The following is a 25,117-nucleotide window of genomic DNA, read 5'->3' on the forward strand; positions in this document are numbered from 1 at the left end:
CTGTATCGATGAGAAACAGGAACTCTATGCATTTTGAGGGTGTTAGGATACACTTATCCTTGTTTATGATGAAACTTAGGTGCTCCATGAGGGATATTTTTCTCTAGGTCTTTGAGAATCTGCACTTGGCACTGCGACATTAAGAGAAAGTCGTCCAGATATATAATAAGATGTATTCCCATCTCTCTGAGGAAAGAGATGACTGCTCTCATTACTTTTGTAAAGCACCAGGGGGCTGATGCTAGGCCAAAGGGAAGTGCCTGAAACTGAAAAAGATGATGTTGCCATAAAAATTGGAGGTAGCATTGATTTTCCTGGGCCATTGGAATGGTGAAATAGGCGTATTTGAGGTAGAGTTTTTCTAGCTAGTCTCCCTCCAGTTACATGTCTCTTTGGAGGTGGATGCCCTCCATTTTGAAGTGCCTGCAGATGAGGAACCTGTTTAGGTTTCTGAGATTTATAACAGGCCTCCAGCATTTGTCCTTCTTTTGTATCAGAAGGAGCATGCTTATAAAAACCTTCTGGTTCATAGGTACTTCTATTATTGCGCCTTTTTTTAACATAGCACAAATTTCCTCTTCTACTACCTTCTGTTGGTCTTGAGTTAGACTTAGCTCACTGGAGATATTGGGTTGGTGAGGTGGTTGTACAAAGTCTATCCTGAACCCTTGGACCATTTCTAGGACTCAGGGGTGTCGGGTGATTGTTTGCCAGGTTTTGAGAAATAATTTGAGGCCCCACCCTGCCCCCTTTACCTGGGAAGAATTGAGGAGGAGAGTATTGGTATTCACTGTTGAAGGTGCTTGAAATCTGTGTGCGTCCTCTGGGGCTTCTTGAGCGGGGTAAAAGGTTGGTGGTGTTCCTTGTTGGAAGTCTCTGCCCTAGCCCCTTCCTCTGAAATTGGGCCTGTATGTAGCTCGGCCGTGAGAAAGGTGGCTTCTTTCGGCCCGACCAAAAATATTGGGGTTGAAGACCCTTCGCGTGTTTGACTGGGCTTTGTCCAGAGCAGTACAAGTAGACGTATTTACTAAGAGATTTGATCATGCCGTCTACGAATAGGAGGCCTTAGGGATTTTCAAAAGATTCCTTGGTAGCTAGGCGGCTCAACTTGGGGTTTATTTTTGGTAGGATGACTCTACGCCGTTCTGCATTTATGTGTTCGTTAGCATTACCTAGCAAGATTAGCGCTCTTTGGCTTCAAGCCCTTAAGAGAGGGACGTCTACCTGATGTTGGTTTAGGGGGCAGTCTTCAGCCATGTCAATGATCCTAGCTAGGGGGCCTAGTATGTTGAGTAGACAGTCTTGGCACATTTTAGGGACCTCTCCATGCCCTTTATAGGGTCTACACCCATTTTAAAAAGGAATGGTATGAGTTTAGGGTCAAGGTTTGGGGTTAGGGAAACCTTATTTTAAATGACCGGTCTAGAGCATTCGGATCGGAGGAGGCTTCGTGTCTCCTCTCTAGTGGGTTTCTTAGCCACGTGGTCTTGGGGTCACCACTCTGCACTTCTAGAGTATTTACTGTAGTTAGGTGAGAACATTTCTCCTAGTCCTAGAGGGTCTAGTATTATGTCCTTAGATGTGGAGGGAGGCTCCTCGTTAAGGAGTGTGTCCGCATCTAGGTTTCTCTGGTCGAGATCAAATATATATTCATCCAGTAACTCCTCATTCAGGGAGTTAGCTTCTTCCAGTGCATTTTCTTGATTCTCTCTGAGATTAGTGCGGGTATCGGTGCCGTTATGTGCACTTGTAGTGTTTGTGTCGCGTAGGAACCCTATCATACTTGAGGTGCTTAGACCTCCACTGTTTCTTGCGATGCTTAGACCTCCTCTGAAATTTGAGGTACTTAGACCTCCTGGACGTTTAGAGGTACTAGGAGGTATTGAAATTACATTGGAAGAAGCACCCTCTAAGAGTTTGGTCTCTTTTAATCTTTTTCCCCTTTGTAGGGGAGTTTCAGACTCTCCACCAGACATTGAGTCAGGGTCAGGTTCTTCCTCAGAAAGGATGGTCCTTTTGTTGCTCATGACCTGTTGTATGGTCTCTTGCACACAGGTGCGCATTTCTTGTTGTATTCGTTTTTTATGAGGCACTCATTTAGATTTTGAGGGATTTCTGAGCGTTGACTGTCTAGATCTGACTTGCTGAAAATGTATTTATTTATATTGTTCTTAGTTTTTTAAAACTAATTTTAGGTATAAATTTGAATAGGAAAAGGTGGACCTTGCCATAAATAACTATTCTTATCAATAAGTTCTTTTTTTTTGTGAACTGTGATAAAGCTTCTTATTGCTTTTATGTGTTGAAGCTCACTAGTAATGTCCTTTTTTAGCCTTACCTGTCAGGGCTTTAACTATAGGAATGTAGTTTTTTGGGAGGCTTTTTCTAAGAGTAATAACCTCTTTTTGGTAAGAAAAAGGGGGCTTTTAAAACAAATTATGGACGGCGGAGTCTTGATCAGCTGTTCGCTCGTGCAACTTTGACAGTTGCTTCTCGATGCAATCAGCTACGTGTATTGCGACTTGCGGTGTCAATGTCCAAGTATTTTCCTCTAAGAAAGCCTCTCCCAACGCGATCTATTGACGATGTGCGCCGGGAGAAGTGGAGCCCTTAATTTTGGAGCCGAATGTGCTCCCTGTAGAAAGGCAAGAGATGCCTTGAATTAATTAAGTGTTGCGGCGCAGTGAGCCGGGAAGCTGGCTGCCCGCGATCAGAGGAAGGAAGTGATCCGCTGGTAACTGCGTGGCAAGATTTACCAGCGTGCCGTTGCGGTCGATACGTGGGATAAAGTAGAGAAGGGTGGGGTGGGAAGGGTGAGCGACCACAGATTGGAAGCTCAGCCCTTGTTCAGATAGAATGAGGATGTTATAAAATAGCGGTTGATGGGTAATAGCGTAGAATGTGCCAAAATTATACACCAGAAACAACAATCTATCAAGTAAGAGTTATAATAAATCTATTGAAAGTGAAAAACTGTTTAGAATTACAGTGAAGTAATAATGATAATAGAGAGGTACTTATCTGTGTGGAGCCGCAATTAAAAGAGGAAAATGGCACTGAGTGCATGCCTATTATAGCCTGACTGTATTATGTTTTAGAACAATCTACGCTGTGATGTCATAGTTCAAAGCGGCTGTGAGGAGTTGCCATTAAAAGAATAATGCATAATGGTAGCCTCCAGTCTTGTAATGAAATCTTCACAAGTTCGACCGTTTGAACCCCTCAACAACACCGGCTCCTCGGACACCACTAGCTGCCTTGACTGCTGCACTTTACCTTCTCACAACATTTTTGTTGCAATTTCTTCCAAGTCCAAAGGTAAGTGCTGACTGGGCCCAATCTACTTATTGTACCCGACCCGCGCTCTATCGCTGTTGGCCATACCTTTTGACTTTTGCCCAGTTTTTCACAACTAGATGTCCACTGTTACCGCTTTAATCTTTTAGGTGATAGATTGCACTTTAACCTTTAACAATTCATATCTCCTGTTTTACTGATTGGTTTGTAGTTGATTTGGTGTCAAATAATTTATTAAAATTCACTATTTCTAAATTGGTGTGGGATTTTTCTTTAGTTGTGTTTTTACTTTATTACTGTTTGAGTGTTGCAGAACACTTTGACTTTAAGTAAAGCCTAACTTAATTTGTGCCAAGCTACCTGAAGGTTAAGCACAGGATAATTCAGTAACTTTTTGTGGTTCATCCTGAAAGAGATTGTGGCTTTTTATTGAGCAGGGCTTCACCCCGCTCAACCAACAACACAATATCTCACAACCATGATCACTATTACCACTACTTCTAACTTCACCACAACTGCCATTAATACTTCTACCACCATCACAACTATCATCACTGCCACTTTCAGCACCATAAACTCCACTATCACCATCACTACTACCACACTATCACTTTCACTGCCATCACAGCAACTTGAACGACTACCAGCACAACCAATAGTCTTACCACCAATATTCACTTCCGCCATCATCACTTGCTATCATTATCACCACAATTATCACTACTTCCTCTTTCTCAATTACCACTACTATTACCGTCACAACCATCACCACTACTGTCACCTCTATAACAGTCATCCTCTCTGCTCTGCCACTGTCATTACTATCACCATCGCTACTGTCTCATAATCACCATTACCAATACTCTCCCACAATAAGCACTTATTCACCCCTATCACCATCACTACTGCCACAACCAACACCACTGCCAACATCACTATTACCACCAACATCACTATACCACAGCCATCACTATCAACATCACATCACCATTCTACAAGAATCATCACTACTACCATCATCATCACTGGTACTATCATCTTAAAAACTTCTATCACCATTACCACCATCACCTCCATTGTCAACACCTTCACCACCCACTCTGACACACTGTCACTAATGGCACCTCTACTATCACCTTCTCCACCTATATCACCACTACAGCCGTGTCACCACAACTATCACCATCATCATCAATATCACCACTGTGGAAAAGTGGATTTTCCTGATCAGTTATGTCCCCTATCTTGGACCCCAACGGTTTTATGTGCATGTTACAAACACATGTATGTTCCCTCCAGTTCCAGTTTCGAAGACGCAAACACATGTGCGTCCACCATCAACATGTTCTCTGTCAGATCCGCCATCAATGGGCTGGATATTTGATTCCTAAATAGGAAAGGCCACCGACTTTATATGGCTAAGTTACTCCATTTTTACAGTTCAGACGAAGTAGGCCCGATTCTGTCCTCAAAGCCTTTCCCTGCTCTCTGTCTCTGACAAGCGTCAGCTTGAGCCCGCATCTGTATCCATGAACTTTGTCCTATTTCCTGTGCAGCTAACGGTGCCTGCCTCGGCCAGTTTTTGCCTGCCTGCCAAGAAGCTGTATTTCACCTTCGAATTATCTACTTTGCTCTTCAGCCGATGCATTCCTGTCTAGTGATTTAGGTAAACATTTCCTTTAGCTTCCGAGCAAGGGGCTTGGCCTCTCTGGGCTCATGCAAATAATTCATAGCCCAGTTGCCATGGAAAGTTTTCTGCCTCTTGCATCTCATATAGACACTTAGACGTTTGTGCACGCACACAGTCAGTATAGACTAGATTCTGTCCGAGAGTCTTTCCTTGTGGATAACATAGTTCTTTAAACATAGGATGTTAGATATGATTTGGGATTAGGTTGACTTGACCCCCCAGACTTTTCGTCTCCACATGTAGAGCTAATGTCAAGTCCCCTTCACCCCCTAGTTGCACGTCAATTACACGTCATGCTGCTGCGCGCGCATCTATGCCAAGTATTATCTTATAGATCCACCTATGTATGATAACTCTAACCAATTATGTTTCTTTTTATTCCTTATTACGCCCAGTTTCGATTACGTATTTACTATGTCACTTTTCATATCAATTGTTACGCCTCCTACATTCATTTTCATTGTAATGTACTTACTATAAAAATGCATGTCTGTCAATAAAGTATCGTACTTCACTTCCTGAACCTTTTTGGTGACGGAACCTGAAGGCCGCGACTCGAGTCGGCCATTTTTGGAATAAAGCCCATTCAGAAACCTCTTATACCACGGATTCTGCCTCTTATTATTCTGAGCTATTTTGATTAAAGTTCCAGTATGAAATTCAGTCAGGTAAAGAAGAATTTATTTACCACATAATGGCGCCCGAACAGGGACACTTTCTCATCTCACGCGCCAGCGGTGCGTTGCAGGCCCGGTCTCCTGCCACAGCTGGACGGACCATAACGCGTACCAGCAGGATTTCCTGTAGTTCCCTCCGGTCAAGCGGGGGCGACTGAGGCTGCGATCAACCCAGACGAGGCGGTGAGAAGCGCGAAGTATCCCGACCAGAGCCTAGCTGAGAGAGCAAGATCCGAGGTATACAGAGGCCCACCAGGTTTTCGAAGTCCCGATGTCCAGAAGGTCCGATGTCCGAAATCGAGTCCAGTCCATTCTCCGAGGCCTTTCGTTGTGAGCTACTCGGTGAGTACCATCGCCGGGGAGGCGTGTTGACGTGCACATAGGTTGTGCCGGTCAAGACGGATTTGGGTACACAAATCCGGTCTGCACTGTTTAGCAGTGTATATGTACTGTTTAGCAGTATATCAAGTATTCCGAAGTATCTAGTTATTGTCAAGAATTCTGCTTGGTGATTAGTTATGCAGACTGTCATCATTGTTGGTCATCTTTTAAATGTTTAGTGTTTAATTTCTGGCGTGTTAAAAATGTCCTGCATATTGTGGTATGAATGATTGTTTTATTGTGTTTTGTTCATTATTGTGTTTTCCGTACTAAGTGTGTTCAAGTTTAAGTATCAAATCCGTTGTGTTCAAGGGTAAGTACCAGATTAGTTGTCAATATGCCGCTCTTTTCGAAGTTAAGACAGATCACTACTAGAAAAGGGGTGCTTGAAGAGGCAGTTCCTATTCCTCCTAGGGACACTCCAGGGCACTTCATGTATCACAAGCATGGCTTAGACGCCATATTATTCCTTGATCTATGGGTGGACTACACCAAAGAGTTACCAGAGAATCAGAGATGGCCCGTAGCTGGGACCTGGGACGCAGACTGTATCATGAAAGTAGAAGAAGAGTTGTGGAAGAGGAAAGCTAGACAGTCACAGAAAGACGCTATTGAATTATGGCGTAAAGAATCGCATAGACGCACTGAAAAGGCGCTAAGACAGGAAGAGAGAAGTAAAGAAAGTGCAAATAAGGTTCGAGAGAAGCAGTTGATTGAAGAAGGTACACGAGTACAAGCAGAACAAACAGAGAGACAAAGAAATGCCCTTATGAAAGGGATGTATCCCCTTCTGGCCGAAGGATTGCCTCAAGCCACTGCGGCCATACCAAAAGACTTGCCACCCCCATTGTTTCCAATAAAGGTACATCCTAAAGGACATCCTAGAACCGCAGAAGATATTTTTCTTTCCTCATATTTAGATGATACAGTTCCCGAATATGCTAACCCCGCACCGCATAGACCAGTTGCTGGGGGGGTTCAACGTCAAGATCAAGTTTCTGTCACTGTGCCACAGCAAGCTCCGACACAAGTCACGACACAAGCTTCGGCAAGCACATCTGCTTCCGCGTCTGTCCCCGCAACTGATTCTACAACCGTGTCTACACCTATAGTGGCTGTAGCACGTTCAACGAATCCTTTCACGTCTGACACCTCAGAGGGGGCTACTGGAGGTGCTACTAGCCTTCATTTTACGCCACCCAGAGGGAGCAAATTTTCTTTCCTAGAACCAGTACATGCACGTACGCCCAAACTTGTAAATACCCGTATGCTTAAGGATCTTATGATAGATTGTAGATATGATCCAGTGCCCGGTAAAGAGGACAAAATGGTCCTGGCATCGTTACGAGTTAGACGAGCTGCAACGTTTTTAGGGAGGCTACCAGGAATGGCTATGCATTTAGATAGCATATATCATTTTGTCCAAACAGGAAAAGATCCTGAATGCATTAACAGAGCTATGGAGTATCAGAAAGTAGAGATACAGGGAGAATTGTTACGTTTTTTTGTAAATTGTGTGATCAGAAATCAAGACCGACCGGGGGTAGACCCGGAAATAATGCAAACTCTTACTAAATGGAGTCAGAATATATCCGATGGAAAACATGATAGACAAGGAAGTATAGTAGCCATGTGCCGAAAAATTAGGAAAGAAGTAGAACACATACATGCAGAGAGATTGGAAACAGACGAGTTCGAGCAGGATGAAGAGTCCGAATCAGGAGACTCAAGAAGACAGCCAGACACCATAGCCTATGTGGGCAGAGGGAGGTCCTGTAATAATACCAGAGGTTTTTCTGATCCGATACACTCTATATGCCCAACTATAATAAATATGAAATCTCCCGAGCGTTTGTTTCAAGCCGCAGATAAAATACTCCGGGAACGAAGGGGTTACCACCTCCTCGATTCTATGGACGAACAAGAATTAGCAAGGGCAGCTGTTCATTGGATGGACAGTCCCGGTAAATATGGTGATGTGACAGTCGCACACGCGTTTTTGAACCTCAGTCCAGATGAACAACGTTTAGCTGGGATCTATATGATTCAGCAACTTCTTATATTATATAAGAGCCAACATGCTGATCCTGGTCCCTTACCTGATATATTAACTGAACTACTTGCGGATAGATGGAGAGGTTCTAGTAACAAGTTAATTAAAGAAATACTAATGTCACGTAAACAGTACATTCTTTTTGTAAGTCCAGATCCTTTCTCGATCCCCAACAAAGAAGGAACACCGTACTACATAGATAGACAGAATCCCTTGCGAGAAGTGCACCCAATAAAGGGTGAAGACAATGAATTTCACCGTGTATTTGTTTACACACCCATATCAAAAATGGAATTATTAGAAATGAAGAAAGTAGTGCCCAGTCATGACAAAGACCCAGCAGGTTTCCACCGAGAAATTAAAGACATGTTACTGATGGGAGAGTACACCTTTCCTGATATTATGACGATATTAAAGGTGCTTTTGCCTGCTGGCATTTATGAAAAACTGAAAGAAAAAGAGTGGGAAGTGGGAGACCAGAAGATAGACTGGACAGCATTAGCAGAGGAAGAAAGGGCCCGAGCTGCAGGTTCAGGGCTCGGGGATAAAGTTAAAGCATTACCAGGTTTACTAGTACAGGTACTGCCACGTTTATTAACTACGAAAAAGGAAGATTGGGGTGCAATCACAGCCTGCAAACAAAAGCAAGATGAAGACACAAGCGATTATTATGCACGATTTGAAAAATGTTTTGGTATAAACAGTGGTATAAAAGCAAGTAGTGACTCATATCCACATTTATTTGTGACAAAATTGGTGGAAAATGCATTGCCTCCAGTGAAGAATAGAATATTGAAATTCGAGAGTACCTGGCAAAGTAACACTCCGTCACAAATGCTACAAATGTTACAGTATCATCACAATAGAATTAGGGATGAACAGGAACACGAGCATAGACGCATGAAGGATACTAAAATGAAAATGCTAGTTTCTCAGACAGTACCAGCGGATGGTCACAAAAAGGGTGTGACACATTCTGGAGATTCTGCAGTTCTTGTAAAGGGAACCTGCAATTATTGCAAACAACCAGGCCATTATGTACACGATTGTCAAGTCCTGAAACGTAATATAGCCACAGGTATTGCAAAAGAGAGACCACGATTAGTTAGACAGGATCAGAATGAACAAGGAGCTACGCAGCATGGACAGTCCATGCCAGCTCAGCAACAGTCTATGCCAGCCTCACAGCAGCCCATACAGTTTGTGCCAGCTGCACCACCGTTACCTACTGCTGCCACACAAATAACTTCACGACAATTGTACCAGAACGCACAGTATGAATACCCTGAGTACCAACGTTATGCATGAACCAGCCTAGAGAGGGAAGTTGACTTACCCCTTATCGAGATTCCAGTAGATCAAGAAGGACCCTATGTTCATAGTGAATTATTAGGTCAAGACAGAAAATTTTTACTCGATACAGGGGCAAGTCGAACAACCATAAAACGTAGTGAAGTTCCAGGGGCACCCCTCTCAGGCTCTCAAAATGTTTCCCTTGGTTTTTCAGGAAAGCCTATTGTTAATGAAGTATCACAGCCACTTCCGCTTACGATTGGTCCCTTGACACGAACTACTGATTTATTGCTTACCAAATCTTGTCCAGAAAACTTGTTAGGAATAAAAACATTGAAAGCCCTAGGGGCTATTATTTGTTGTTCTCCGGAAGGAGTAAGATTGTTTTTACGTGATTTTAAAGGTCATTATGTATCCAGAGACATGGATCCCCGACTACAGACTTTACCAGCGCATCTATGGGCACAAGGCCCTACTGATGTTGGTTGCATGAACATTACACCATATCGAGTCACATTAAAGGAAGGAGTGGTGTTGCCACGAATGCGGCAATACAAGTTACCGCCGGATGCTGTAGCCGCTTTACTGAAAATCATTGACGAGCTAGTTGCGCAAGGAGTGGTTGTAGAAACCAACTCCAATGTGTGTAATTCACCGATAATTCCGATTCTTAAACGAACTGATCCTATGGCCCCGCCAGTATATCGATTGGTTATTGATCTGCGCGAATTAAACAAGTGCATTGTGCCACAATTCCCTGTGGTCCCCGATATCTCATCATTGCTGACAGCTATTGATTCTCAAGCTACATTCTTTACTGTGATTGATCTCAAGAATGCCTTTTTCAGCGTCCCAATAGATCCAGAAAGCCAATATTTGTTTGGATTTAGTTTGAATGGACGAAGCTTTAAATTCACACGCGCTCCTCAAGGATTTACAGAAAGTCCCAGCATCTATAGCCAAGCACTGAAACGAGAACTTGACAGTATACACATGCCCGTTGACACTGCATTGCTTCAATACGTCGATGATCTGCTGATCACCGCACGAAGCGAACCCGAATGTGAAAAAGCATCACTGACAGTTTTACATTTTCTAGCCGACAAGGGGCACAAGGTGTCTCCTTCTAAGCTGCAATTCTGTGTCCAGCGAGTTATTTATCTTGGTCACTCGCTGTCCAAGGAGGGAAGGCAGCTTACACCTGACCGCATTCAGTTAATTGCAAACATGCCAATACCCAAGACACAAAAGGAAGTACGGGCTTTCATAGGCCTCACTTCATACTGTAGGCAGTGGATTCCCCAATATGCATTTCTAGCGAAACCACTCATTCAGTTGACAACACAGGAGGCAGCAACGTCGACTGTCCTCCCTTGGACTCAGGAACACACATTAGCTTTTGAGAGCTTAAAGAAAGCTCTATGTCAAGCACCTGTTCTAGCGACACCATGTTACAGCAAACACTTTACACTCTTTGTTACAGAACGTGCAGGTACTGCCTTGTCAGTACTCACTCAAGAACAAGCAGGATCATGTAAGCCTTGTGCTTATTTCTCCAGTACATTAGATCCCGTAGCTCAGGCTTTGCCTGCGTGCCTGAAATCAGTGGCAGCGACAGCTTTAGCAATCAGACAAAGCGATGCCATAGTGTTAGGACATCCATTGACAGTACAAGTACCGCATGCAGTAGAGGTTCTTGTGAATCGAACGCAAACACAACACTTGACCATAGCAAGACTTACTGGTTATGAACTGACATTGTTTCAGCCACACATAGAAATCAGACGTTGTAATACATTGAATCCTGCTACACTTTTACCCGTGAGTGGAACAGACCCACTAGCTCATGATTGTGTTGAAGTTATTGAGATAAAGACTAAACCCAGACAAGACTTAACAGACGTCCCATTGTTAGATCCAGACCTGACATTGTATGTAGATGGTTCGTGCATGAGAACAAGTACAGGAAGTTTAGTGGCCGCATACGCAGTCACCACAGACACTGAAGTTATTGAAACAAACTGTATAGATACTTTGTCAGCCCAAGCAGCAGAGCTTATTGCTCTAACACAAGCCTGTATTCAAGCCACAGACAAGAGAGTTAACATATATACTGATTCACGTTATGCATTCGGAGTTGTACATGACTTCGGGGTGCTTTGGCGAGAGAGGGGTTATTTAACTTCTCATGGAACCCATATTCAGCACGGGTCCCTCATTCATGCTTTGTTAGACGCAATTCATTTACCGACTGCAATATCGATTATGAAATGTAAAGCACACACGAAGGTTACTGATATCATTTCTCAAGGCAATGATTTAGCTGACAGGACAGCTAAACAGACTGCTCAGACTCGTGCATCCGACATGACAAAGCCAATAGTTCAGACACCAACACAGTGTATGACGATTAAGGATCCCACACTTGATGTAATTGACATACAGACACATGCCACAGCAGAAGAAATAAAGAAGTGGACTGAACTAGGAGGGATCCAGACAGATCAAGGATGGATGACGAAGGAGAAATCTGTGTGGTTTCTCCCTGATTCCATGGTCCAAGCAGTTATAGCTACAGTTCACAGTCCAGCACATTTAGGAGAGAAAGCTATGTTAGACAGCATTCAACACATTTGGTTCAACAAACATTTACGAGCAGCAGCCAAACAAAAAGTTCGCACCTGTATGATATGTTGTCAGTTTAATCCAGGAAAGAGTGTCCCCATAGAGCAGGGTGGATTTCAACCTCCTGACCATCCTTTTGAAGTCCTCCAGATGGATTATATTCAGATGGAACGTTGTCGAGGATTCAAATATGTTCTCGTAGTTGTCTGTGCTCTCTCCCGTTGGACAGAGGCGTACCCAGTATCAGATTACACTGCCCCGACTACTGCCAAGCAGCTAGTTCGAGAATTCTTCCCACGGTACGGTTTACCACGTGTTGTATATTCAGATAACGGTCAGCCTTTCTCATCTGAATTAATGAAACATGTTTCACTCTTGCTAGGGTATCAGTGGAGATTCCATTGTGTCCGACACCCTGAGGCAGCAGGTCTCGTGGAACGACATAATCAACTTTTGAAAATCAGATTGTCTAAAATATGTCAGGAAAAAGGTGTTGACTGGATAGTAGCCTTACCAGTTGCACTATTTTACATGAGAATGGTAGCACACTCTCGAACAGGGCTATCCCCGTATGAGGTGGTCTTTGGCAGACCACCGAATATGTGGGGGACGCCTATACCCCGTAAAATAACTGATGTTGACTGTAATATGCTGACAGATTACCTGGCTTCCTTGATGTCTGCACTACAATCTTGTCGTTCACAGGTAGTCGCAGTTTTTCCCGACAACACTGAGGTGAAACCCCATGATGTAATTCCCGGCAACTACGTTCTCGTCCGGAATTTTGATCGGAAAACCCAGCTGGAGCCCAGGTGGAAACTTCCTAAGCTGGTCCTGCTGACAACGAGAACAGCCGTGAAGATCGAAGGGAGAAAAGGCTGGGTTCACTCCAGCCATATCAAGAAATTTCATGGACTTCCTCCTGACACAAACAGTCCTCCCCGTGTGTCTTCCCCCATTGACTCAAAGCTACCTTTGGCTGAGGCCAGTAGCACCGAACTATATAAATTGAAACTCAGGTCCAGACCCAAACTGTCGGACGATTTGATTGTTTAAGTCCTCTCCAAGGTGAAGCGGTTGAATCTGTCCCGACATGTATCCCTTAGGTCTGAATCATGTACAGTCCCGAACTATATTGAAACGACATGCATACTGTAAATTACTGCGTAGCCACTGTATTGTGACTTTATTAATTTTGTTTTTCTTAAGTTTTATAATAGTTACTGCAAGTATATTATTGCATATGTATTATCCTGTTTCTAGACGTGCTTTCAATATAACTGATGAACATTCTTTTAGTGACCTACCCCCACATGAGTTGTCCTATAGACTTGCGCTGCGTAATAACACTTTCATTAGTATGTTACATCATTCTCATCAGACTAGTAATGCCACTAATTGTTGGGTGTGTGGTCGACTCCCTCCCTATCAGAATAACAAAGGAGTTCTGCCTTTCTTCCCACATCCGTTCACATACAATGGCACCTGTGGAGCATGGTTTAGTTTATTGAATTCCATAGATTCAGACACAGCAGTTTATCAACACCATTGGATATGGGGAAATCTGAATATAGTGTTATACAAAGTCTGTCACCCTGACAAGGAGGGTCACCCCAGTAGAACAGGAACGGATCTAGAAAACGAAGTATATAGATTAGGTAACTTTACACCTAATCTCATGATTCTGAATGTCGAATCCGAAGTTGAGCTAATTTTGCCCACCATGTCAGTATTTCCAGTTAAAGGTGAATTATGTGTAAGGAAAGTTGGTTCCATACACATGGGCCATAGCAAATGCGTTACTATTGTAGAATATAGTGATGAAGGCAAATCTTCATTTAGAGCTTCTCGCCATTCCTACTTTATATGTGGTCAGACGGCATATATGCGTCTACCTCTAGATTGGGATGGTACCTGTTACATAGCATTCCTTTTGCCACCTGTTTTCCTAGCTCCTCCTGATTATTATCGAAATACTCATTTAGTACACAATAGAGAGCGAAGAGATCTCCCAGTTGTCGATTATACTGAAACGGCATGGGACAAGTATGTAGATTTTAATAAAGGTATTTTTCCATATATAGGTACAATATCAAATAGTAAGCTGATACGTAGACTAACTAAGACTCTTGAAGCCGTAGTGAATGAGACTATAGCCGCCCTAGGCAATCTGACAGAGGAACAATCAGTGATGAGGATTGTTGTCCTTCAAAATCGGCTTGTCCTTGATGTCATCCTGGCCGATAGGGGCGGAGCTTGTAGGGTCATCAGATCCAGCTGCTGCGTATTCATACCAGAAAATTCGCCATCTGTATATAAAGCTATAACCCGCCTTCATAAGATTGTGAGCCAGATACACGAGGATCCAGGCACTTGGACTTGGTCCGGGTGGTTTTGGAGTCTGATATCAGCCTGGGGATGGAGAGTTCTATCCTTCCTAGGTATTGGCCTTCTTATACTATTCAGTTGCTGCTTATGCCTGCAATGTGGACCAGCGATTTGTGGTTTGTGTGCCACATCGTGTATTCCACATCAAGGTTTTCGTTCAAAATCCCGGAAGAAGAAAGAAGAAGAAATGATGCTCCATGAGCAGATGGATGGATTAATGAAGATTGATGTTTCTTGACGGGCAAGTAGGGGACAAGGAGGGAATGTGGAAAAGTGGATTTTCCTGATCAGTTATGTCCCCTATCTTGGACCCCAACGGTTTTATGTGCATGTTACAAACACATGTATGTTCCCTCCAGTTCCAGTTTCGAAGACGCAAACACATGTGCGTCCACCATCAACATGTTCTCTGTCAGATCCGCCATCAATGGGCTGGATATTTGATTCCTAAATAGGAAAGGCCACCGACTTTATATGGCTAAGTTACTCCATTTTTACAGTTCAGACGAAGTAGGCCCGATTCTGTCCTCAAAGCCTTTCCCTGCTCTCTGTCTCTGACAAGCGTCAGCTTGAGCCCGCATCTGTATCCATGAACTTTGTCCTATTTCCTGTGCAGCTAACGGTGCCTGCCTCGGCCAGTTTTTGCCTGCCTGCCAAGAAGCTGTATTTCACCTTCGAATTATCTACTTTGCTCTTCAGCCGATGCATTCCTGTCTAGTGATTTAGGTAAACATTTCCTTTAGCTTCCGAGCAAGGGGCTTGGCCTCTCTGGGCTCATGCAAATAATTCATAGCCCAGTTGCCATGGAAAGTTTTCTGCCTCTTGCATCTCATATAGACACTTAGACGTTTGTGCACGCACACAGTCAGTATAGACTAGATTCTGTCCGAGAGTCTTTCCTTGTGGATAACATAGTTCTTTAAACATAGGATGTTAGATATGATTTGGGATTAGGTTGACTTGACCCCCCAGACTTTTCGTCTCCACATGTAGAGCTAATGTCAAGTCCCCTTCACCCCCTAGTTGCACGTCAATTACACGTCATGCTGCTGCGCGCGCATCTATGCCAAGTATTATCTTATAGATCCACCTATGTATGATAACTCTAACCAATTATGTTTCTTTTTATTCCTTATTACGCCCAGTTTCGATTACGTATTTACTATGTCACTTTTCATATCAATTGTTACGCCTCCTACATTCATTTTCATTGTAATGTACTTACTATAAAAATGCATGTCTGTCAATAAAGTATCGTACTTCACTTCCTGAACCTTTTTGGTGACGGAACCTGAAGGCCGCGACTCGAGTCGGCCATTTTTGGAATAAAGCCCATTCAGAAACCTCTTATACCACGGATTCTGCCTCTTATTATTCTGAGCTATTTTGATTAAAGTTCCAGTATGAAATTCAGTCAGGTAAAGAAGAATTTATTTACCACACCACCATCACAAGTTCTGTCATCATCACCACTGTCACTCAAAGTACCACCATCACAACTACCGCCACCACTACCACTATCACCACTGCAGCCCTACCTCCACCATCACTATCTCTATCACCAACATTGCTACTACCACTGTCACCACCAGCACTACTACCACCACCGTCAACACCACCAATAATAATATCCCCGGTCATAATTGCTACCACTATCCCCTCCAGTACCATTACCTCCATCTCCTGCCACCATCACTGCCTACACAGCCACTACTACCGCCATAATCAGTACCACCACCTTTTACCACTATTGCTTCTACAAACAACACTGTTGCCACTACTACCACCTTCAAAACAATCTCCACTATTACCCACATTACTACTACCTCCACCACTAAACCCATCACTACCACCATCACATGACTACTTCTATCACTACCACCACTATTACTACCAATAGCTATACTTTACTCACCTCCACCACTATCCCCATGATGTTATCACCACTGGCGCTATTACCACCACTAACCACAAAACTATCACTACCATCACAAAAACTACTGCATCTCCTTCATCAGTACTACCTTGACCACAGCTACCTCTGTCATCACTCCCAACCTATCACTATTAGATTGTCATGACAACTAATACTGTTGCCTCCATTAACTCATCTGCTACTGTGACTACCACTGCCATAACCATCACCTGTATCTACACCACCGCCATTATCACCGTCACCACCATCACTACCACTATCAACAACACTATAGCCACCATCGCCACTATCACCACCACAACTAATATTACTTTCCTTATACATATATACCTTCCATGTACTTATGTATCTTTATATTTACTTTACTCCTAATTCATAATCTTCAATGCACTACTCTATATCTCACCCTATCCCTCTCTCAATGTATCCTCTGCCACCACTCTGACTCATCTCAAACCTCATTCCACTATTCTCTCCAATGCACTACCTATTTCGCACCATATACCTCTCTCAATATATCCCCTACCTCTCCTCTCTGACTCATCCCAAATCCCATTCTACTACTGTGATCTCCAAAATAACAGTTTCTAGACTCTTTCCTCCTCTACCCTTCCATCCCCTCCATGCATTATCCCAAACCTCTTTTACTACTTAGATCTCCAAAACAAGCCTTTCTAAACCCTCTGGTCATGTATTCCTCCTAGACTCTTAGGATACCCCGTCTCTCTCCTTATTTCAGTTCTAGAAACTCTTGCCTCCTACATCTCTACTTTACTCATCCCAAAACTCCTCTTTTTGCTATGATCTCCAAATAAAGACTTTTTAGACCCTTCCCTCTTCCATCCCTCCACTATCCTTTTCAATCCAACTAACATGTCCACCTCTCAAATTAATTTCATATTTCCCTATACTAATTCACCACTAATACTTTTTGGGTTCCAGAGTAGGGTGCTACTAGCCAAAAAGTGCTTGGATGCATCATCGGGGGTAGTAAGCGCTATATAAATCCAATTACAATAATCAGTATTACCACTATCCCAAGTATTGCCATCATTACAACTGTCACCTCAAGTTGCACCGTAACCACTTTAACCATATCTACACCATCACCAACACCATCATAACCATTTTCATTACCACTATCACCACTGTACCCACTATCAACACCATAAGTACTACTACCATATCATCACCATCACACTACTTTCACCACTGCCATCAATGCCATTATCACTACACAGTTTTCACAATCACCACCACAACAATACCACCACCACTAGTAATATCACCCCACTACAAAAGACACCACTATTCCCTCCACTACCATTACCACCACTATCACAGACTACACTATTACAACCAATACTGCAGCCATATTCACTACCACCACCTACCTCTTTTACCACCATTGCCATCACACACAACATTGTTGCCACTACTACCATGTGCACCACTATTACCAACATTGCTACTACCTTCACCAATACCCCTCCACTAAAACATCACTACAAACCACTTCTTTTACCATCATACCACTTCTTCTACCATCACACCACTAGCTCTACCATCATGACCACTATTATCACCATTACTTACACTTTCTCAACTCCACCACTATCCCCATCATCATGTTATTGCTACTGCCGCTATTGCCACCACAAACCACAATACTATCATTATTTACTACAACTACAGCATCTCCTTCACAAGTACTACTTCGACCACAGCCAGCACTACTCCCACTATCGGTATTACATTGTCATGACTATTAATGCTATAACCACCATCAATTCTTCTGCTGTTGGAGCCACCGCCTTTGTCAACACCACCACCATTAACACCACCACCATTACTACCAGCATAGACAACACTATATATATATACACCATGTGTCTCCAACCAGTCAATCACAAGCTACCAGTAGCTTGTTGATACCTTCAGAGTAGGTCACAGGCTTAATTTCAATTTTAAAAAGCACAAGGTAACATTTTTCTTTTTAAGTTAAGGAAAGGGCGTTTATTATATATAATTTTTCTCAAGCTGTAAATAGCAGGGCCTGATAATGAGCAGTACTGAAGTCAGATTTATGACCCAGGCCACAGAAGTGAAGAATTGAAGCACTGAGGTAATGAACTCTTACGTAAGTCCTTCCCAACTCATTATTGGAGTGTGAGAACAAATGATGTTTCTGAATGTTTTTACATGGTAGAAAATTAAAATGAAACATTACCTTGATGTTTTAGTTAAACCTTCACTTTAATTTTCTCCCTTTCCAAAGTGTCACATTTACAAACATGAGCCATATTTATAACTGAAAAATAAAGTCCACTTTTTTAAATGGGAGAAATTTAAAGTGAAGAAAACTATTTCAAGGAAACATTAAGTCTTATTGTTTTTCTATACTTTCAATTAAGCCAATTACATCTTAATGTTTTGAAAGCATGTTTCTTCACTTTAAATTCCACCCATTTGAACAAAATGGCTGTATTTTTCAGTTAGGAATATGGCACCTTTTCTACAGGCCACGGGCAATACGATGCCTGGTGTTTGTAAGTGTGACATGTGGAAATGGGATTGAATGTAAATGATGAGTTTTAAGGAATCCATATAAACATAAAGTTAACGGTTTGGTTTAGTGAAGTTAAAATGTGCTGTGTTATGAGCATTTTGTAACACCCATATCTGTGGGGTGTCTTGCAACAAAATAGAACTTCTAAAAGACGTCATCGCTTATCACCAAGAATCGCATTAGACCAACCATCTCCACTACATCAAACACAGTACAGATATACCTTATAACCGATTACCCCATCATTTCAACTTATACTGTCCACCTTGAGATGCCAACCAGACACAAAGGAACACATTAGAAAGAAAAACACACACACGTGCACATACATGCGCACACACGCGTGCCCACACACATGCACACACCCACACATCATAGTAAACACAGACATTCCACATGGCCTGCAACACAGTGCCCATAGTGCCCTCAACCACCAGAGAAAGAGCATCCCTCTGAACTGCAAGATTCTAATGCAAATGTTAAACCCCGATTGTGAGATTGCACAGAACTCGCAGGGTGGAAACTTCACACCTGTGAAGAGTGTTACTGTGTTGTAACTCCCGTCCAGTACAACGTATATAGGAGTTAAACCCAACAGAATGTTGAATAATTGTGCCAAACTGGATTTACCTTCCAAAATTCCCCATTCTGTGGGAAGAGACCGAGACATTTGCCACTTGCTGTGTGTAGGTGGAACATGTCTGCAGGAGCCGGCTGTGGGGCGGGGAAAATGGGTATTAGGAGGATGGGTGAGGAAGGGGACAATGTGACCTGACAGGAGGGAGCTTTGCATACTCTCTGAGGCATAGCTCTTGGGTTGGGCAGGAGCGGGAGACTGGGGCCGGGCTGCACTGCAGTCCATTCACGGAGGTTATTTTCCTTGGCAAAACGTCTGGCTGGTTAAATACTGCCCGGTTTTGCTGTACTAAGGAAATCCAGGTTTTGGAACACCAGCCGTCTCATAATTGTGTGGTGCACATGGGAATTCCACTCTGCACAACACTCCCACATTGTTGCAAAAAATATGATTGTTTCTTTGATGTACATTGTTCATGAACTGTTAGTCCAGCCCCTAAAGTGGTCCTGTGTTTTCTTCTCTCAGTACCTATTCATGAGTTTCTAGTGTATTTGTGTTTTTTCCCAGCACCAGCAAGACTCCAGATTACTTCTCAACTGCTTTCAAATCTTTTACAGGTGACTTCAGCTACCTGGGCACCATACTGCGAGCGACAGACATCGAGCCTATGCCCTCCATCTTAGACGTGCGGCGGAACATTGCCCTGTATGCAATCCTGGCCCTCGGTACATACAAGAGATCCTATACTTTAAGCTTTTTGAATTTGTAGAACTGCAGGAAACAATATTTTCCAATGATGAAAAGGGCAAAAAAGTTGCAAATTGGAGCGCATAGAAAATACTCTATTAATTAGGAGTGATATTAATTCTTCATATTGCCCCCGAATAAGATTGTGTATGTATGACGGGCTGTTTGGGTCAGTTAATATATATGGAAAAAATAAGCCATTCTCTTTGGCACGGTGCATGACATTATGGAAAAGTATAAGAAGGAGTAAATAGTGATGCACACGATAAAATTAAAGACAATGTATACAAACTTCAACGTATTTCCTGCGCACAAACCTGTCAGTGCTTCACCCTGTCCCTGGCACTAAATAGATTAAAGAGACCAGAACAACTGCTCTGGATGTTAAGTGCACTTCTGCGCTCTAGGGCTACATGGTTAAACCCTTAACTTCTTTCAATAAAAAAAATCTAAGACCCTTCAGATTTTGTACTATAACATTGCTTGAAACTGAAAATATGTAGAGACCAAAGTTGCTTGCAAATTTGTATTTTTCTTGGCTTCACGAAATTGTTCACAAATGTTGAAACATCACATTGATGGAGTCTGAAGAGAATCGTGCAGTATCTCGTTTCTTTACAAATTAAAACAACCCTCGATGCATTTCGGGTTCATAGACCCTTCTTCAGGGGTTACTATAAGCAAAGAAAATATATGACATCAAGTGAGTTCCTGTTGAATGATATTGTGACATTTACTTTTACTCATCACAAGGAAAAGATGGTCTTGTGTGGAAAAGTTGGTGATCCACTATAAAGGAAGTGGTATAAACAAACACAACAAGGATGTGGAGGCATGCTATGCGATTGGATAGGATTTCATGTTCTTACAGTTAGCCCCAAAACATACAACAGCTCTATCTTGGCCTTTCCACAGTGCCATATGGGTTATTCAAATGTACTCGTATACACGTTAACACATTTTCGAAACCCATATTATACCCATATCATACCAACAATTTTATCTTGGATTGATTCATTCAATGCATCGACACAGTCCAACACTTGGTACGCGGCCAAATCGCGCAGATAAGACGGGTCCAAGCGTGTTGTGAGTCTCAACGGAAAGCTTATGCCCAGTGGTAAAACCCCATCGGCCTCAGAGAGTTCCTGAAAGCATAAAGTGGCAAAGAGATACCAGTGGTAACTTCCCTGAAAATTCATTACTTTAAAATCCAAATAGTACCCAAACTGCAATTCTGGAACAAACATGACAATTCGACAGCCGTGGGAGCCAAAACGAAAACTTTGGCAGCTGGAATATCCATTTTAAAAGGGCCATTCAAACACAGAGTCTATTGTCTGACCAGTTGCACATCGGCCGTGACTCTTTCTTAATTGGGCTTCTCGAGAAAGAGGCAGTAGGTATATTATAGTGCTTTAAGACCTCTTGCAGCACTTCATCCAGGTAACTTGGGTATAGGCGAACAATGAAATACCCAGCCAGAATTAACATAGCTTTTGGAAATTTCCTCATCACTTTCCAAATGGAGCAGTCAAAGGTGTCAACCCAATTGTTTATACTATACTGCTCCTCTTTATGCATATATACATTTATCAGTACAAATGACCTATGACCATTCACCATCAACCATAGCTCAGCCATTATAGTCTGTACTCCGCTAGAAAAGGGAGATTGCATCTAGAATTTTCTTTACCACCTTAGTGGGGATTAGGGACACCACCAGAGGCTCTACCTTTCCCCGTTTGTTACACGAACAGTTGACAGTTACAAAGCCCTCGACAGGAATACTATATGAAACCTACTCAATTTTCCATTCCAGTCACTTATCTGTGAGAGGACTCCCCATTCTATGAATCATTTACCCGGCTTTCCCAATCTTGCTAGCCCTAAAAGTTCAGCAATGGGGCAAACCAGTTGTTTTTACGTAATTCTGTGGGAAAGCCGTGTACGATCTAAAGCCCTGTCATTCATGATTACAACTCTGAGATTATCCGGTCCTGAGGGGCTGCTCCAAAACCCTGGTTGATAAGCCGTGGCGGTCCCCCATATGTAGCATGGGGTGAAATAAACTCCCCCTCACCCTGGGCTACCCCTCTACGGGAACTAGAAATAGAAACAGGAGTGAGGAGTGGGGTAAAAGTACTTCCATGGCACCCAACATATTTTATCGCAACCATAACGGACTACGAGAACATGCGGTTCCTTAAATTGGCAAAGGCATTGCGTGCTAGACAACTGCATCAGACCCTTTTTTCAATTACTGTTTGTAATTACTCCTGTTTCTCAAGGTCGACTCAGAAGACTCAGGGTGAAGAAATCTTATACCCATTAGTCATAATGAGAAGGTTGTTGAACATCAGTGGCTTCCTGAATTAGATAAAATCTGAATTGTCCACTCTTGATGTATCCAATTTGTTTAAGGCAGAAACTAGGTTGGCTGTGTTGGGTGGATGTCTGTATTATCCATCACTGCTCTATTATCCGAATACAAATTCACAGCAAACAGTCCCATTGTAGTGCCACAACTCTAGATTTCCAGTACATCTTGGATCAAGAGAACTCTGCAACATGGTTGGCGACCCTTTTGGTGGCTCAATTAGGCAAAGGATCCGCAGAAATACTTGTCAACCTGCGGAATCTGTATCCAGATTGAAAAGTCATACTAAACTGCAATGCTCTTTACACTCTACTAGACCTGGAACAATCCTGCATAGGACTTCATGGATCACAGGCATCTAGAGAATAGACCAGATGGCAGCGCATGTGAATCTTAGGCATAGAGCCAAGTGGAAGTAACTGCAACGCCTTTTGATATTGTTGGTACCATTGTTACATGCACAAATGTTTTTTGCCATTTTGCAGTCTGTGATTGCCAACTATATAGATAGACAGAGAAGTTGTTTGTCTTTTCTCTGCTCTGATCTTTATACTCCTTTCCCTTTGCCCAACAACAATGCTGTTTATATATTCAGGAAAATGGTAGAGCACATGGTACATTGTAGGATAAAGTAGAGGACTGTAGCGTGGTGCCATTATGCTATCATTTCACCCTACACTGTAAAAAAAAGTAAGCTAATGCAGACCAGAAGCGGTGGCATTCAATAATTTATTCACATATGTGAGGCTGTGGGCATACATTGAAAAGCAGTGTAATGGTCACATAGGATGGTGATTGCCAGATGGCACAGGTGTTGGTTACTTATTGCTTCAGAAACAGTATGCCATAAATAGGCTACAGACTCTAGCTCAACCTCTATTAATTCACTATCTAGGACCCCAAACAGTTATAAGTAAACCACTTATAGTGTGGATACTTTGCAAGCTGATTCCTTAAATAATGCTATATGTAGGTTAGAGATGTTGGAGAGATTTTGTAAACATTTGTACAACAAGTAACTATAGAGGTCTACTGGCAATAATGCAGCTGCTGAATGAAGACAAGAGCTCGTGCTACAGTATGTTGTAGGGCAGGTGTTGGTGGCACACAGTATGGCTGTCACTACCATTATTGCTCAGGCGTCCAGTTGTGTTTTGCAGTTCCATGAGTGTTCTGAAGACTATTCATGACTATTCTCTGTTTTGTGTCCTATGCTCTACCTCTGTGCATGAGAAGGGTCCGCTGATAAAAACCATCCTCCTTGCAGGACCAGTGGGCACAGGGAAAGGGATGCTAGTCCATGCCATCTGCACAGAGACTGGTGCCAACTTGTTCGATCTCTCCCCAGACAACATCGCCGGCAAGTACCCTGGGAAGAGCGGCCTTCAAATGCTGGTACACATGGTGATGAAGGTAATCCTTGGGCCTAATTCTTCTCAGGATTTTCCTCTAACAATGCTCTTCGGAGCAGGGTGACTACTTAGCATAATACTTTCATTGGCAAGCGTCAGCTTAGGTTAATAGATGATTGCTACAAAATATGCTATTTTGTTTTATGGATGAACAATTCGCTCTCCATAAACAGCTCAGGCAGTCGATTAATTGTGATCATAATCTAAACCCACTTTTCTTACCAAAACCTATAGTTTAAAAATTACTTGCTCATACCCCACACGCTGGCGGTAGTGCAGGCATGGAATGCATCCAACAGGTGCCTGGGCTGGGATGGGAAACTATCAGCAGAAACCCCACTGTGGGATTGTGACTGCCTGGGGTAGCTTAAAAAATTACGAGCATACACGAAATAGCACACAATAGGAATAGAGAAATTGGGTGATGTCTGGGGAGCGGGTACTCTAGTAGCATTTGAGGTGCTGAAGGCAGAATATGAGTGGACACAGGGTGAGATATGCTGATACAGACAATTACAACACACTCTGAAGTGCCATCTTCCATAGGGGAGCTTCTCCCAGACTACTCCCCCATGGAGGATCGACTTATACTGGACCCTATGCCCACTAAGGCGGTCTCCCTGACATACAGGAAGAATATAAACAATATTGCGGACTGTCTTGCCTCGCTTAGAGGGGCCTGGATCGTAGATGTGGGGCCCCTAGATGACTAGGAGTGGAGCAGGCGTTACAGATCCCCAGAGAGATTGCTATAAGGGCTTGATTCTGCCTGGTGCAGCTACGAGTACTATATAGATCCTACCTTTCTAGGTCAGCTGTGTGCCCTCACTTGACTGACCCCACCCTTAGCCCCCTAAACATGATTTTTTGACAGGCTCCTTTATTAGCCCAGTAGGAACCTGCCACTGTCATCGGTGTTCAGGACGTGAGGCACAGGAGGTGAGAGGGTTCACGAGACATTGTCACCAGAACTGGGAAAGAAACGACATAATATCATGTGTGCAAGTTTGTTTGTTTCCAGTCTACCCTGTCTGGCTACGCTCTGGGGCACAGAGACATCGGCACTGCTTTTAAAAGAATAACTCAGCATAT

This window comes from Triturus cristatus, chromosome 7 (assembly GCF_964204655.1).
Source record: "Triturus cristatus chromosome 7, aTriCri1.1, whole genome shotgun sequence".
NCBI lineage: Eukaryota > Metazoa > Chordata > Amphibia > Caudata > Salamandridae > Triturus > Triturus cristatus.